Source organism: Mustela lutreola, chromosome 8 (assembly GCF_030435805.1).
Source record: "Mustela lutreola isolate mMusLut2 chromosome 8, mMusLut2.pri, whole genome shotgun sequence".
NCBI lineage: Eukaryota > Metazoa > Chordata > Mammalia > Carnivora > Mustelidae > Mustela > Mustela lutreola.
The window spans coordinates 85,488,637-85,504,866 of NC_081297.1; the positions used below are offsets into that span (position 1 = coordinate 85,488,637).

A 16,230-nucleotide genomic window follows, 5' to 3' on the forward strand; every position below is an offset into this window, starting at 1 on the left:
TGAATGAATTAAGGAAGCATTCAAGCTAGATTTAAAACCTAGAAGTCTGAAATGTTTAGGACCAAATCTCTTACTATGGTGCTTACTCATTATAAATCAAGAGTTTTAGAGCTCGTGGGGTACTTAGAAATCACCATCCATACACATTACACGTGAGCAAACTGAGCTCAGTAAGTTATAGTGCTTATTAGAAACAGAGCAGGGCTAGAACCTGAGCTTTTCATTGACATTCAAGGTGAATTCTTTGTTTTTATTATTATTATTATGTTCAGTTAGCCACTGTATGATACATTATTAGTTTTTGGTGTAGTGTTCAATGATTCATTAGTTGCATATAACACCCAGTGCTCATCACAACATGTGGCCTCCTCAATACCCATCACCCTGCTACCCCATCCCCGCAAACCCCCTCCCCTCGGAAACCCTCAGTTTGTATCCTGGAGTCCATAGTCTCTCATGGTTCATCTCTGTCTCTGATTTCTCCCCATGCAGCTTTCCCTCCCTTCCCCTGTGGTCCTACAGGCTATTCCTCACGTTCCACAAATGAGTGAAACTATGTGATGATCATCTTTCTCTGATTAACTTATTTCACTTATCCTAATTCCCTCCAGTTCCATCCATGTTGATGCAAATGGTGGGTACTCCTCCTTTGTGATGGCTAAGGAATATTCCATTGCATATATGGACCACATCAAGGTGAATTCTTAATGGACTCTGGCCTTGGCAGTTTTTCCTTAAAGGCCTCGCTCACTTTCTCCATGCAGCCCCTTCTCTATTAGCTTTTTCTTGCTAATGAAAGATAGATAAATTACAGTATCAAACCTTTTTCTGGGAATACAGGGGGAGGTTTAGACTGGTTTCTTCCCGTGAAGCGACAGTGATAGGAATCCTAGGGATATTTTTTTTGAGTATTAGGGAAAGATTTTTAATTTGCAGTAATACTAAAGGGAGGTAGAATTTAGTCTCATAAATGAGTGGCTGTTCTAATAGATGGCTTTGATAAGATGGAGAAATCTAAAATTTGAACTTAAAATCAAACTTTTTACTATTTATAAGTACTTCAGGAAAATTGTGATTTACCTCTAGGAACGTAAAAAATCATTCATGATGACTACTGTAAGTATGCATTATTTTCTCTGCTCATCAATGTTTCTTCTCACCTCTTTCTCATCTCCAATTTAAGATTTCTGAAGACTAATATATTTTGAAAACTGTGTTCACATAGAAAAATACAACTATCATAGCTACTTTTCAATTCCTTCCTCTCTTCAGAATACATTCAACTTGAGCTCAAATTTAATATTTTCAATCCCATCTGTTAAATATATATTTTTTCTTTCTGAAGTATCAAATTATTTTTGACACTTTATTTCTTGATAAATGATCTAACTTGCAGCCAGTTTTTTTCCCGATTTAATCCTGGCATCAGGCATGCTGCTATGTGCCTAAAAAGGTTATAACTTATTACCAGCAGTATCAGAAAATCAGTTTGAGGGTTAACACAAGTAATTATCTTTTATTTTAGATGGGAAAAACATCTACAGTTGATTCCTGGGAAGTAATCTAAGTTATCTATACTTGTTTTCATAATCTGCCCCTCTTCAACTTCATCATGCTACTGTCATAAGGCAGTCTGTCTCCAAGCATTATAAACTCTTCCAGTCTATTTAATATTTTTCCCACTGGTGTATGTAGAGATTGAATCATATTTCAATAATCATCATATTTCCTTATTTCCGTTGTTAAAGATAAATTATCCTGGCACTTCTGGAAAATGGTAAGGAAGACTTTATGCAAGACTATTGGGATAGGACCCAAGACTGTTGCTGTTGGGGAGGGATATTGAACTCAACTCCGCAAATAAATAAGAGTGAGTGGGGATTTCTAGCCAGAGTGAGTGGGGATTTCTAGCCGGTAGACAGCAGGAGGGAGAGGATGGCAGCTTAATGAGGAACTTCTTTAGATAATCAGTGGGGGTGGATTAGGAATCAAACGTGGTTGGAAATCAAAGGTGGAGGAAGAAGAGTTTGATTGGACTGAGAGTGGGGAGGATTCTTAATAAACTGGCCCGGCAGGATTTTCTGCTAAAACTGGGTTCAGAACCTCAAGATCAAGACCTGGTCGAGAAGGCGGCTCAGAGGAGTCTGACTAAAGTTTGGTTAAGTAGGGATTCTTTGTCACCATCACATATCTGAGTTTAGATTCACCCACTAATAAGGCCTAATTTAGAAGGCTAGTGGTACCGTCGTAGCTCTTGAAAATAAGTGCCGTCGTCATTCATCATGCTGCTCAGTGGGAAGTCTGCTTCTCCTTCTCCCCCCTCAAATAAATAAAGTCTTTAAAAAAAAAAAAAAAAGAAAGAAAAAGAACTGTACACACACATTCATAATGCTAGTTTAGAGTGACACCAACTGTCCTCATCAGAACAAAATCTTTTAGTAGAACTGTACGTACTGTGGGGCACCTGGGTGGCTCAGTCAGTTAAGTGTCTTCCTTCAGCTCAGGTCATAGTCTCAGGGTCCGGGGATTGAGTCCTGCATTGGGCTCCCTGCTCAGTGGGAAATCTACTTCTCCTTCCCCTCTCTCAAATAAATGAAGTCTTAAAAAAATAAGAAGAAGAAGAAAGAAGAAAGAAAAAGAACTGTATACACACTGACAATTTGTTCCAAATGAAATGTAGGAAATCTGATCAGCCAGAGAGGATGATGGGAGTATTTGTAATAATTACATTGTGCTATTTGCCAGGCTCTCTCCTGAATCATCTCTGTAAATTAATTCTTTTAAACCTTGCTATAACCTTCTGACGGAAGTACTGTTATTCTTATCATCCCAGGATTATAGACAGGGAAACTGAATCACATAGCAGTTACGAAACTGATCCAAAGTTACTTAATTGAAATATATGAGGGTTGTGATTGGAACTTAAACTTCATGACCTTGAGATGCTGCTCTGAACCACTGTGCATTCCTGCCTCTAAAAAACCCCTTTCCATATCCCCAAGCAAACTCGTAAAACTGGGGAACGGGTGAGGGAGAAGTGAATGGACATGTATTTATAGAAGTCCATAGCTTTTGTAGCCTTCTTCATGTCAGTGCCCTCTGCTTCTGCCACCTATCACAGTGCTTAATACGTAAGAAGTCATTAATAGTCTTTTTTTTTCCAGATGAATAGTGATTAAATGAATTACAAGATGATGTTCAGTTTCTGATTGTCAAAGAGATTACCAGGTTAGGTTTCTCAAACTCTGGCTTACAAGGCCTGCAGTGGCAACATTTTAGGACAGAAGGCATCGTCTGCATTTCACAACACACAGGCGGTTGCAGATGTGCGTGGAAGCCCAGCCCACAGAACCTTCCAATACCAGCTTGCGGTGAGCTGGGCCTCAGGCACAAGGATATAATAGTGCAGTGAGCCTTTCTTCCTGAGCTCCTAAATCTCCTTGCATGAAAGCCTGCTGGTCGTGAGATATTCTGGGAGCCCCTTCCATAGCTCTTCAGACCTCGTTTAAATTTTTCAGCCATATTTCCTGCTCGGCTCTTATCCATATCTTCTTCTGGTCCTGGGGACATCAGAAGTGAGAGAAATAGGACGAGAAGGTAAGAGAAAAAATAAGCAATGAATGAAGTCCCAGATGTTGCTAAAGCTAATAGTAGGAGTGACAAGCTAAATGAGTGCTGGAGTGAGAGACCTCATTTTCACTTTGGCTTGGTTTCCCCTGTAGCTCACCAGAACTCATTTATCCTAAGAAATCGATGACTAATTTCCTGTGAAGTAGAATCAATGAGTCTGCAATGTTCTATGTTGGTTAAAAATGATTTCTTGGTTTACTTTGGGCCGTGAGGTACAAGCCAAATGATTGTTGCAAGTTACTTAGATGTTTGGATGAAGAAAGTGTTTTTTACTGCAACTGCATGACATGAATGGCTGACCTTTCTGTGGGGCTGGAGGTGGGGGTGGGTGTATGAGGGAAGAGATGGAGACAGTTGTTCCCTGTCTCCAAAACTCAGTTCTGCCCTGAGTATGTGCCTGACCAAGTGTCACATTGGCACATATGGTGCAGATTTAAAGGCTAAGGGTTTTCATATGGGATTCAAACATGGATTATAGCAGAAAGAAACTTGAGAGCGCTGGGGAAGAATTCGATATTTCAATTGTATTTGATCATTTTATTAAATTTGCCTGGAAAAGTCAATTAAAAAACAGAATTTAATTTTCATACTCAGAGCAGAGGTTATTCATTCCAGCTCATGCCTAACAATAGATGTGGGGCCTGGGGGGGGGGGGTGCTTAAGTAATCAACCCCAAAGTGCAGAAGGCTGCTTGTTCTATTCTCATTGGGTATGAGATTGGAATTGGATTGAATTGGAATGGGACCTTCATTCTATAAACACTTCACCTCCTTTTTTGCTTCAGCTGGCTTCTCCATAGAACATAGTCAAATCATATACATCCCAAAGTAGTGATTTATTAGACCGAAACAGTGTTTTTAAAAGTTATTAATAGTATATTGAAATTGCAAAGTGGAATTAATGCTCTTGTATGAAAGACGTGTGGTTATATAAATTAACAGAAGGGTCAGCAAGTGAGTGAATTGCTTTGTATTCTTTTTTGAGCAAAGGGATATAAAAATAATGTAAGTTAACAAGTAATTAGTTAACTTTATAAATAAAATCTCTCAGGCAAGTTACTTACCTTTTTTGAGCCTCAGCTCTCTCATCCGTAATAATCATGTCTGCCTCACAGAATTATCATGGGGTTAAATGAGATACTATTTGTGAGGCCCTTAGCAGAAGGCTTGATATGAAGTGTCTTAGCTACTGATGTTATTGTTATTATGGATCAAAGTTTACAGTTATAGGATACCTCTAGATACATCATGCTCGAAACAATTAGCATCTAATTTTCCTGGTGGGAAAATTAGATGAAGGGGCTTTTGGAATGCTCTAGAATAATAATGTTAGTGGGGAGGGGAGGATGTCTCACAGAAGGATCAGAACTCATGTAGGTCACAGGCCTTTCTGGCTACCCAGTAAGACCATTGTTGGGGCACCTGGGTGGCTCAGTGGGTTAAAGCCCAATAAGACCATTGTTGATGTGGAATGTTGGACAAATGTTGATGTGGAAATTTGGAATTAAGCAGCCAATGACAGCAGTGATATTCTCCCTGGACCAGTTTTGCTCAACATTGTCAATTAGTACACCTTTGAGCACCTCAGGCCTCCCCTTATTTCGGCGTCCCAAATGATTGCAACTTGCCTGATTTCCAAACTAAATACCATGTGGAGGAGAAGGTGCATGCTCTCTACCCTAGATAAGACTGAGCCAAGGTCATCTTACCGGCTTCCTGTAGAAGGAAACAGGCTCTGGAGACAGGGTTCCCGGGTTCAGATTCCCACTCCTCCTCCTTCAATAGTCAGACACAACTGTGTCAACTTGCACAAGTCCCTTAAGCTTCCGGGCTGAGAGTTGCCATTTGTCACCTCCTAGACTTATTGCAAGGATTGTATGAGAAAATAAATATATTACCCTTGGGATATTTGTCCGTACCATGGTAAGTGCTGCATAAATATTAGTGATCATTTTATTTATTTTGTTGGATGCTATTTGCCCTTTGAAGTGTTGAGAGATGAACGGAAGCATATTAAATATGTTAAGAGTTTATCTGAGCAAAACTCAGAACTGGGCAGTGCTAAACCAGAACCAAAGCCAGGAAATTATTTGATTAGCTCTAGCTTATATGGTTGCATTATATGGAAAAGCTGAGTTGGTCTTTTGTGATTAGTTGTCCTTAGGTTTCAATTTCTTAACTTTGAGGCATTATAGGCTTAGGTTTTGTGTGCTTGTATAGGATAGGAAGGCATTAAAGCCACCTCAGTCTAATGGCCTCTTGTTTAATTATTATTTTTTTTAAGATTTTATTTATTTATTTGACAGAGATCACAAGTAGGCAGAGAGGCAGGCAGAGGGAGAGGGGGAAGCCGGCTCCCCGCGGAGCAGAGAGCCCGATGCGGGGCTGGATCCCAGGACCCCGGGATCACGACCTGAGCCGAAGGCAGAGGCTTTAGCCCACTGAGCCACCCAGGCGCCCCTTGTTTAATTATTTTAACAGAAGTCAGATATCGTTCTGGTTTTACTACTTCGTTTCCTCCATGAATTAAGTTGACTCAGAGCAAAGAAATTGAGAGAAAGGAAAATTAGAGATCTTGTTCCCCAAACCCATAGCCAAGCCTCTATACTTGCTCCCTCTACCAATTTAATAGCACAGGATCTGAAAATTGCCTTGAGTTTTAAACACTTGCTCTTTTCACTTCTAATAGTGAAGGCTCACGAAATACCGGAGCAAGATCTTTATCACTAAAGTAACTGTAAGGAGTTAATTAGGGAAGGTTCCTATGTAAATTCTCCTCTGGAGAAGCTTGAACCCTAAGTCCCTTTTCCAAACTATTTTGGAAACACAAACTTATTTATAATGGTGAGTTTCTTTTAAAATAAAATTCGATTGCATCCCAAATCATTTCGATGTGGTAGTGTAGAGTAGGCTTGTATCTTCCACCCCTCTTCTCAAAGGGTTTGGATATATATCCAGTTTTCACACTGTTTCTCATTCCACCTTGAAATCGTTTTAGTTCTAGTCTCATCCTGGCCTGGAGTTAGTGTGTGGAGCCTCTGAATCCCACTGACCAGATATTTTGAGTAATGATGTTGGAGACTACAACATTCTTTTAGAACTAAATTGGGGCAATGGTGGAACTACCCTGGGGAAGCACCAAACGAAAGCCTGGTGAGACAGTATATTTGAAAGAACATAGAACACAATTAATGTCTTTGTCTTACTTAGAGCTTGAAAAAATATGGTTCAAACATAAAATTCAAAGCAAATGTCATTTTTCTTCTCTGCCTTCGGCTCAGGTCGTGCCCTCCAACTTTTTCTGCCCTGGTAAAGAAGGGGAGATTCCCTTAGAGTACAGAGGTGCCCTGATCTCTGTGCTGTAATTGTTAGATTTCTGACTTCTGGTGTTTGTCAACAGATTTGGCTCCTTGGCGGCTAAGAGCCATGGAAACCTGTTGTTCAAGGCATTTGGACTGGCAATATTTAAAAGAACCTGTTAGGAAACTTTGAGAAGGGAATTTAAAGAAAATAGAAACATCACAATAAAGCTATATGAAACAACTGTCAATACAATCAGATAGGGCTCATCCATTATCCCTGGTAAAGTGGTTTCCTATTATCTGTTTAACTCCTGACAGCTGACATGAATTTTCCCCTTTTATCTTTCTTAGGGTTAATGAACAATGAATGGGCAATTTTAAATTACACATAAGAAGCGGGTTCCTTTTCCTTCACAGTTTGCCTCTCTATTGAGCAGATACTCTGTGTATTTACAGAATTTGACCCAGAGCTTTCCATATCACCCTTCTGGCCATTTGCCTTTTATACGGGGATATTACGATTGACTGTCTCTAAGTGATTACGTCGGGGCAGATTACTTTTTTAAGCCATCAATTTTTCAAGAATGCTATGAAATAAGAAACTATAGTGTCAGCCAAGGAAATGTCTAAAAAGCAACATGCTTTTAACTGCAGAGTAAAAGCATGTTTTTCCTAAGAATTTCTACATTGCATTTTGTTTTCCAGGACAATTAATCCCTGCCCCATTCTAGACTTAACAACAGGGCAGAATAACAGCCCCAAACTGTATATATTGCACTGGTACTTTGCTAAGACCAATATAATTGACTTCCACTTTGTTTTCTTTTAAAGAGTGGGTTTTTTTTTTTTTAATTTAAATTATATTTTGTTTTTTCACTGTTCCAAGATTCATTGTTTATGCATCACACCCAGTGCTCCATGCAATAGGTGCCCTCCTTAATATCCACCACCAGGCTCACCCATACCCCTATTCCCTTCCCCTCCAAAATCCTCAGTGTGTTTCTCAGAGTCACAGTCTTTCATGGTTTGTCTCCCCCTCTGATTTCCCCCAACTCACTTTTCTCCATCTCCCCATGTCCTCCGTGATTTCTTATGCTCCACAAGTAAGTGAAACCATATGATAATTGACTTTCTCTCTGCTTGACTTAGTTCATTCAGCATAATCTCCTCTAGTCCCGTCCATGCTGATACAAAAGTTGGGTATTCATCCTTTCTGATGGAGGCATAATTCTCCATTGTATATATGGACCACATCTTCTTTATCCATTCGTCTGTTGAAGGGCATCTTGGCTCTTTCTACAGTTTGGCGACTGTGGCCATTGTGCTATGAACATTGGGGTACAGATGGCCCTTCTTTTCACTACATCTGTATCTTTGTGGTAAATACCCAGCAGTGCAATTGCAGGGTCATAAGGTAGATGAGGTTAGTAAAGGTAAAGAGTGGGTTTTTTAAGCCTTATTACCTTTACTAACATAATCTACCTTTTCCTCAGCAAAATATCCTAATAGTCTGACCTTTGATATAGATTATTTTGTTTCCAAGTGAAACAAAAATATCACCAGGCTTTTTATTATAAAATATTCAAGCATTGTCTCTGTTTTCTCTTCTGAAAAATGGTACCTCCTCTTTTAGGGCTTCATTTACTTTAAAGGTTTAAATGTTGAACAAGTTATTATTTTTAAGTCAGGTACTCCCAAAAAACCTATTTGAGAAACTTGCTATACAATTGATTATTTTTGGAGTGATTAGTCCAAATTTTCTCCCCTCATATTCTCATAAAAAATCCGAATCTTCCCTGAAGAGTAGCTATCCTGATTGGCATCTGTAACCACTTAGTGTGAAACTCGTTAAAGAGTGTCTTTGTTTCCAGTACAAAGGGAGAACCCCAGGAATGAACTAATAGTTTGCAGTTCTAGGCTAAGACTTCTTTAAAGACAGCCTTTCCTGAACTTTCTCCTCCAAAACTAAAGCAAAGGACTCAGCCTGTGCATGTCCTCAAGTTTCCAGCACTCCAGACCTCTGTACTGACCCTAAACCAGTTTCAGGCTGGTCTCATCCTTTCCACCCTGCCCAATATCCAAATTTCAAACATCCCTAGTCATCTGTCCTCCTCCACATTCTCATAACCACATCATTCCTTTGTGTTTTTTTTCCCTTTTCTTGTTTTTTTTTTCTTCCTACTACATCCTTCCTTCATACCCTTTCCATTATCTTTACATCTTTTACTTGCTTACATTAAGTGTAATTTGAATATCCTTTAGGGACAATCTCAAGTAGTTCATTCTCTCCTTCCTAAGATCAGGAGAATGTTCAGCATCTTCTTATGGCCTAAGCACTGTCTCTTCAGACATCTTTTCTGTAGGCCATACCATCTGATTAGTGTTCTACCTCGTAGTACCTCTGCCATCTGTCAACATCACAGTTATTCCTCCATACTCTTTCATAGCTTTGGCATCTGAGTCCCCATCTCCCTCCTCACTCCAGATTCTGATATGTCAATGTGGATGACCCAAAAATTATACCCATCCTCCTCCAATGTCCTTGGCCTGTTCATTTCCAATGTTCGTCAGGTGAACTCCTCAGGGACATTTATTCCCATGGCCACAGGATGGACCTTGTCATCCACAGCTGCTTCAACTCTAGAATCCTGAATTCTGGCAACTCTCTCGAAAAACAATCTGTCCCTGAAAAGTTGAAGCCTTCGGTGCTATCTTCACTATACTTATCATTGACCTCCAGGAGCGCTCTAGTCCCTTGACCATCCCCTCTCCGTTTTCTCCCAGTTGATCAGTCCTAGCCCCACCATAGCTTCATTTTCACTCCTAACTGGCCTAGACTATATAAGTTTTAATCATTCTCCTAAACTGTTTTCTTAATCATACACTCATTTTTCTAACTACTTTCCATACATCTCCTCCAGAATCCAAATCCTGGAAAGACTCCCACATCCAGCCTCATTGTACCAATTCATGTCCCACCAAGCTCAGCTGCAAAAAATTGCACATGCGTGTGGACTGATGTTACTGTCTCCAATTCTGACTAGGCCCTCAACCTTGCTCAGCAATCTTTCTGCCTGCCCTAGTCACCTTCCTTCCGAAGGAGCGTTCACAATAGCTCCTTCGCTCCTTCACGGTCCCCCTCAAGCCCTCCACCCTGTTATTTCCCATGCTCTTCTCAGCACCTGACTTCTTTTCCCCTTTCCAAGGAAAATAGAAGCCTCAAGATAGGAACTCTGTCAGTTTATCCTCTCAAGGAGAAACCGCACAGTTCATCATCGCCCTTCTTTTCACCCCTTGCCCTCCATGAACCTGCATGAGTTTATCACTATTTGCACCGAATTAATCAATGTCTCTCTTCTTGTCAAGAGTTAATTTGTGAACTCAGTTTGCATTGCATTTGCATTTCTCTCTTCTCTTTTGGGGGCCTCTCTCCATCCACGCTTTATAGTATTTAGGCAGTAGGAAAGATGATCATAAAGAAGCTGGGTAGGATTACTAGACTAGGATGAAAATAAAGATTCTGAGTCAGGATGACAGAATAAGCAGTGGTTGGAATTTTTTCAGTGCAAGTTCAAAAATCTCATCATATTTTCCCTGTAGTACATGCTGGGAATGCAAGTTTAGGAGCTTTGTGTGTTGTGGAAATGTACCTTTGTGCATCTTTCAGTACTTTTCCACAAGTCATTCATCAGAAAATTGACTATTGCTGAGCCACTTCCTGTAAGAAGTCTTGAAGCATGTGGTCAAATAAGAGATAAACTGTGGAGTCTGGTCTGGTAAATCTGTAGTCAATATACATTTACTAGTGGTTGGGCTTTCCTTCTTTTAGAATAAACCTGGAAGCCATACCAGAATCTGTCACCACCACACATTACCTTTTCTGAATGCACCCTGGCCCATGTACCAGGCGTTCCTGGGCATCGACAATGCACAAAGCATCATTGATAGAAGGTACTATACACTGCTCTCGGGGGAAAAATGTGGTAGGTGATGGGAGCAAATGAGACAAGAGTTATATTTTTGTCAAGAAATAAAGGGCTGCTAGTCAATACCATGTTGCTTATCCAATAATTCCAGTGAATTCTAGGTTGAACTTCAAAACAGGAAATCTTCTTTTTTGGATTCAGAGTATTGGGACACACAGCTGGTAGACCAGAGGTGCTTTTTTATTAAAACTTTAACATTCAGAAAGAATTTTCTGTAACCTTTTGACATGCTGAATTATACTCTGAACCAGAGAGGGGCTCAGGACACAGCCAAGAAAAAAGGAACAGATGGATCCTTTGGTAACTTTGTGCCTTCCTTTCTGGTTTGGGGAACAACAAATTCAAAATGTCCACACCTCTGAAAAAGGAGAACCAGAGCAACAGAATATCAACCATGTTAAACTGCTGATACATTTTAGTTAAAGCTAGTTAGGTTGATCATAAGAATGTATTTCTGACCCTTGCTAATTACTAGCCCAATCTGAAATATAAAGAATTCTTTTTCCTGCCTTGTTTTAATACATTTGTGTAATAAGTTAAAGTTAAGGACTTTTGTGCTCATGAATATTACCAGTAATTCTTTTCCACTTGAAAATACCTAAAGAGTTCTAAGAAAACCCAAACTGAAAAGTATTATTAAATCCATCTTGAGCTAAGTGCAAAAATGGTTGGAGTAGGGCCTCACATAATAGTTTAGATCAGTGGTTCTCAAAGTGTAGTCTACAGTGGGACACCTGGGTGGTTCAGTCAGTTAAATATCTGACCCTTGATCTTGGCTCAGGTCGTGGTCTCAGGGTCAAGAGTTCAATCCCCACACTGGGCTTTATGCTGACCATAGAGCCTACTTAAAAAAAAAAAAAAAAAAAAAGTGTGGTCTGCAGATCTCTGTATCTCTAGGATACTTTCAGGAATCCACAGGATCAAACCTACTTTCATAAAAATATTAAGATGTTTTACTGTGTTGACATTTGCACTAATGTTGCAAAAGTGATGAGGGGTAAAACAAGCATGGATCAAGGCAGTGACCCCAACTTGTACTAATATTTATTGTATTCTTGATTATCAGGCTCTCACAGCTTAAAAAAATCACCAGTTTCATTTAAGAATGTCCTCGAAGAAGCAGTTAAAATAGTTGTATTTCAACCCTTGCTTACATGTCTATAATATTTCATGTGATGTCATGAAAAGTACATATAAAGAACTTCTGCTTCATCCCAAAGGCTGGTTATCTCAAAGAAAAGCACTTGGGGGTGCCTGGGTGGCTCAGTGGGTTAAAGTCTCTGCCTTTGGCTCAGGTCATGATCTCAGGGTTCTGGGATCAAGCCCCAGGTTGGGCTCTCTGCTCAGCGAGGAGCCTGCTTCCCTTCCTCTCTCTCTGCCTGCCTCTCTGCCTACTTGTGATCTCTGTCTGTCAAATAAATAAATAAGAATCTTTAAAAAAAAAAAAAAAAAAAAAGAAAGAAAGAAAATCACCTGTGTGATGGGGTTAAGAACTGAACCAACTGACCGTTTCACAGAACACCATTTAACTGCAAGAATGACTCATGGGCAAATTATGGTTATTCAGATTTGGGTATTTGGCAGACATTTCATCAAAATAAACTAAGTAAACCTATTGGGCACCTGGGTGGCTCAGTGGGTTAAGCCGCTGCCTTTGGCTCAGGTCATGATCTCAGGGTCCTGGGATCGAGTCCTGCATCGGGCTCCCTGCTCGGCGGGGGGGCCTGCTTCCCTTCCTCTCTCTCTGCCTACTTGTGATTTCTCTCTGTCAAATAAATAAATAAAATCTTAAAAAAAAAAAAAAACTAAGTAAACCTGTCACTTGGGTAAATAATTGGCTGTATTTTTCACAATGACAAACTTTGAGCCTTCAAATAAAGATTAGAGTTTTGGAAGATTTGTGTCAGTCACTATGAGTCTGACAACTTCCCAATACTTAAAAACTTCTCTGATGTGATTGGTGATGATATTAACTAATATGATTTTTTGGTATTACATAATGAAATGTGTCAACATTTGGAACATCTGCATAACTCTGAATTATTTTGCAAGTAACCAATGCATAATGTTGTAAAATTATGCATATGAGTAAAAGATCCATCTAAATATTGAGATAGACTAATAGATCTTAAAGTAACAATATGAAATGTTCACAGGGTTTTAGACTCCCCATTGTACTAAACTTTAAGAAACTACAATTTGCCAAGTTTCTAGTATAATATAAAAATCCACAATTATTTGGAAAGGATTTTAAAGTACTCTTCCCTTTTCCAACTATATATCTGTGTGAAGCCAGATTTTCTTCATATATCCAACCAAAACAATAGCAACAGATTGGATACAGAAACAGATACGAAAAGCTAGTTGCTAAGGCATATATTAAAGAGTTTTGCAAAAATGTAAAACAGTGCCAATCCTCTGAATGTAGATTTTTTTCATTATGGAAAAGATAGTCACTTTTCAAAAAAAATGCATTATTTCTGTTAGCATTTAATAGGTTGTTGCCATTGTTTTATATGATAAGTAAATATTTTTTAAATCTCAGTTTTATTTTCAAATATGCTGAATATTGGTGGATATAACAACATACAAGCTCTTTGGGATACTCAAGAATATTTAGGAGTATAAGGAGATCCGGAGACAAAAAAAAAAAGTTTGATAAAGCTGGTTTAGTGGTCATAATGAGAGAAGGACTGCTTTACTCATGCTAAAACTGCAGGTACATAGAAGACAACATATTTTGTGACATTTAATCCCAAGAGAAATAGAAGCAGTTTTGTTCTTTTTTGATTGAAATCTGCTTCGCAGATTTCAACCAAGGAATTTTTAAAATGAGCCAGCACTTTATCAGTCTGAATTCTTTAGTTGAAAGCAACAAGTTGGTAGGTTTCTGCCTCCGGCTTAGGTCATGATCCTGGAGTCCCAAGATGGAGCCCCTCCTTGGGCTCCCTGTTCAGTGGGGAGTCAGCGTCTCCCTCTGCCCCTCATCCTGCTCTTGCGTGCTCTCTCTCAAATAAACAGGTAAAATCTTGAAGAAAAAAAAAAAAAGAAACGAGCAAGAGTAACTGGATTAGTCTTCCATTATGTAACAAATTACCCATAATTTACCAGTTTAAAACAACACGTAATTATTATCTCACAGTTTCCATGCAGTTTTAGAATTCAGGAAAGCTTTTTCTTCAAACCCAGGAGAAAGATCTCTCTCTCTTATGAAGACAGTCACTCATATGAGTAGATCAGTTGGTTAAGGACCTCAATTACATCTCTAAAATCCCTTCGCCTTTGCCATATGAGGTAACGTAATCATGGGAGTGAGAGCCCATCACCTTTGCCATATTCTGTTGGTTAGAAGCAAATTACAAGTCCTGCCTATTCCCAAGGGGAGGGGATTATACAGTATAGAAGGTGTGGTCATAGGGGGAGGGGGGTTGGTGTCATTTACGAATTCTGCCTACCATAGCGATGTAAACAAATAAGAAAGTTACTGAAAGTAAATGAAGTAGTCACACAATGAAAGGAATGGCTGAAAAACCAGCCTTAGAATGGGCAAGAAGCCCTTTTCCATTTCCTATGAGCTATCAGAGACTTACCTTTGGTATCAAGAAGACAACTACTAATTGACTAGTTAACATGCCACCACTAGATGAATCAACTCCATATATTTTTATGTTTATATATTTTCTATTCTAGGTATCAGTTTTTTTTATATCAATACGTATATATTTTTTTAATGTTGTGTTCCTTTATGCAAAGTTAAAAACCTACCCTTTGGCTAAGTGGAACAGAATATCTTGAGTAACAGCCTCATAAGGACTGCTCACGGTGGGGAGAGAGGTGCTACCCCAAAAGGAGGTTTTGACTAGTTGAAGCAGAAAGGGATGCTGGCAGGCTAATACAAAGTTGTCTACCAAAGTCATCGTCATCACCAAAAATATCATAACTTTTCAAAAAGCAAAGTCAGAAATATTATCCTTCAACAATATATACTTATAATGTAAAATTTTCAAATCTTTTATACTTATGAGCTGAGGCCATGAAAATTCTTTCAAATAGATAATTATAATATATCTCCCTTGACTTGCTTTTGGATGACACAAAGTTTTGCTGTTGCATTTTGAATATTTCATTTATTATTTCTATGAAAGAGGGACAGTCAGCTTTTTGTGTTAAACAAAAAGATAATTTAAGAATTATTTATTCAGTATGTTCTTCTCAATGATTATTCAGTCATCTTGGTATTAATCTCAGTGTTACTTTTATTCTATATTTGAGATGGTGTCTCCTGCCCTAATTTTCTAGCCTTATCTTTTCCATTATTCCAAGAACTTCCAAAATTATCCTTCCAAGATCAAGAAGACAAATGTTCATATTCTTCTAACTCCATCCTCCAACCGGGAATCACTGGATTTACCGTTGCTTACACAAAGTATCTTTTCAGGTATTTTTAATTTTTTTTTTTAAACAGATTTTATTTATTTATTTGACAGAGAGATCACAAGTAGGCAGAGAGAGAGAGAGGAAGCAGGCTCCCCACGGAGCAGAGAGCCCGATGTGGGGCTCGATCCCAGGACCCTGAGATCATGACCTGAGCTGAAGGCAGAGGCTTAACCCACTGAGCCACCCAGGTGTCTGGTTGGAGTCCCCCTTTCCTTTAGTATGCAAATAACATAGATTAGAGCCCCTTTCCATATTCTGTGAAATCAGAATTTGCACCCAAATTCCTCCCAAGGACTGCTGGCAAGCCGGCTGACATTCTCCTGCTCCCTTCTCATTCTGACTTCCTGCCCCACAGAATGCTTCATGTCTCTGCTACTTCCTCACCACAAGTGCCTTGATGCTCCTTCCAGACACTTTCCCCACAGGGTTCCACTAAATGAATAGCAGACTTTTCTAAGGTTATAGGGTAACAGAGAGAGATTATAGCAGATAGTGGTTTGGGGTTTTTTTGTGTGTGTTTTTGGTTTTTTTGCTTGTTTGGTTTTTCACTTAATTGTTCATCCCTCATTGTGTACAGGACAGAAGGACAGATTTTGTTCAGTTCTCTTTCCTTCTCCCACCATCATACTCAGGCTCCTTCTCTCCCCTCTGGAATTTGTCCTGCTTTTGCTCCCTTCTCCCCCTCGCCCGCCCTTCCTCCTCATCTCTCTCTCTCTCTTTCATAGAGTGGGTGAGAGGTGATGGTTCTCATGACTTAACTTGCCTATACTTTCCTGGAAAAAAATTGACCTCCCTAGAAGTTTCCTGCCTTTCTCTTTCCTCTGAATTAGAATTCTCTATGTGTAATTTATTAGCATTATTTTTTCTTCTCCTTAT

At 39.3% G+C, this 16,230-nt stretch overlaps 1 protein-coding gene across 3 annotated transcripts in view; it reads left to right on the forward strand.

Moving 5' to 3' along the window:
• Positions 1–16,230, forward strand: part of FAR2 (fatty acyl-CoA reductase 2) — a 135,041-nt gene that overhangs the window by 52,879 nt on the left and 65,932 nt on the right. The window contains exon 1 of one of the 3 annotated variants that reach the window (XM_059185857.1): positions 15,336–15,355. The exons of the other annotated variants lie outside the window; for them this stretch is intronic. The gene's annotated coding sequence lies outside the window, so the exon portion shown is untranslated. Of the gene's footprint in view, positions 1–15,335; positions 15,356–16,230 lie in introns of those variants that run through there. 3 annotated transcript variants of the gene reach the window in all.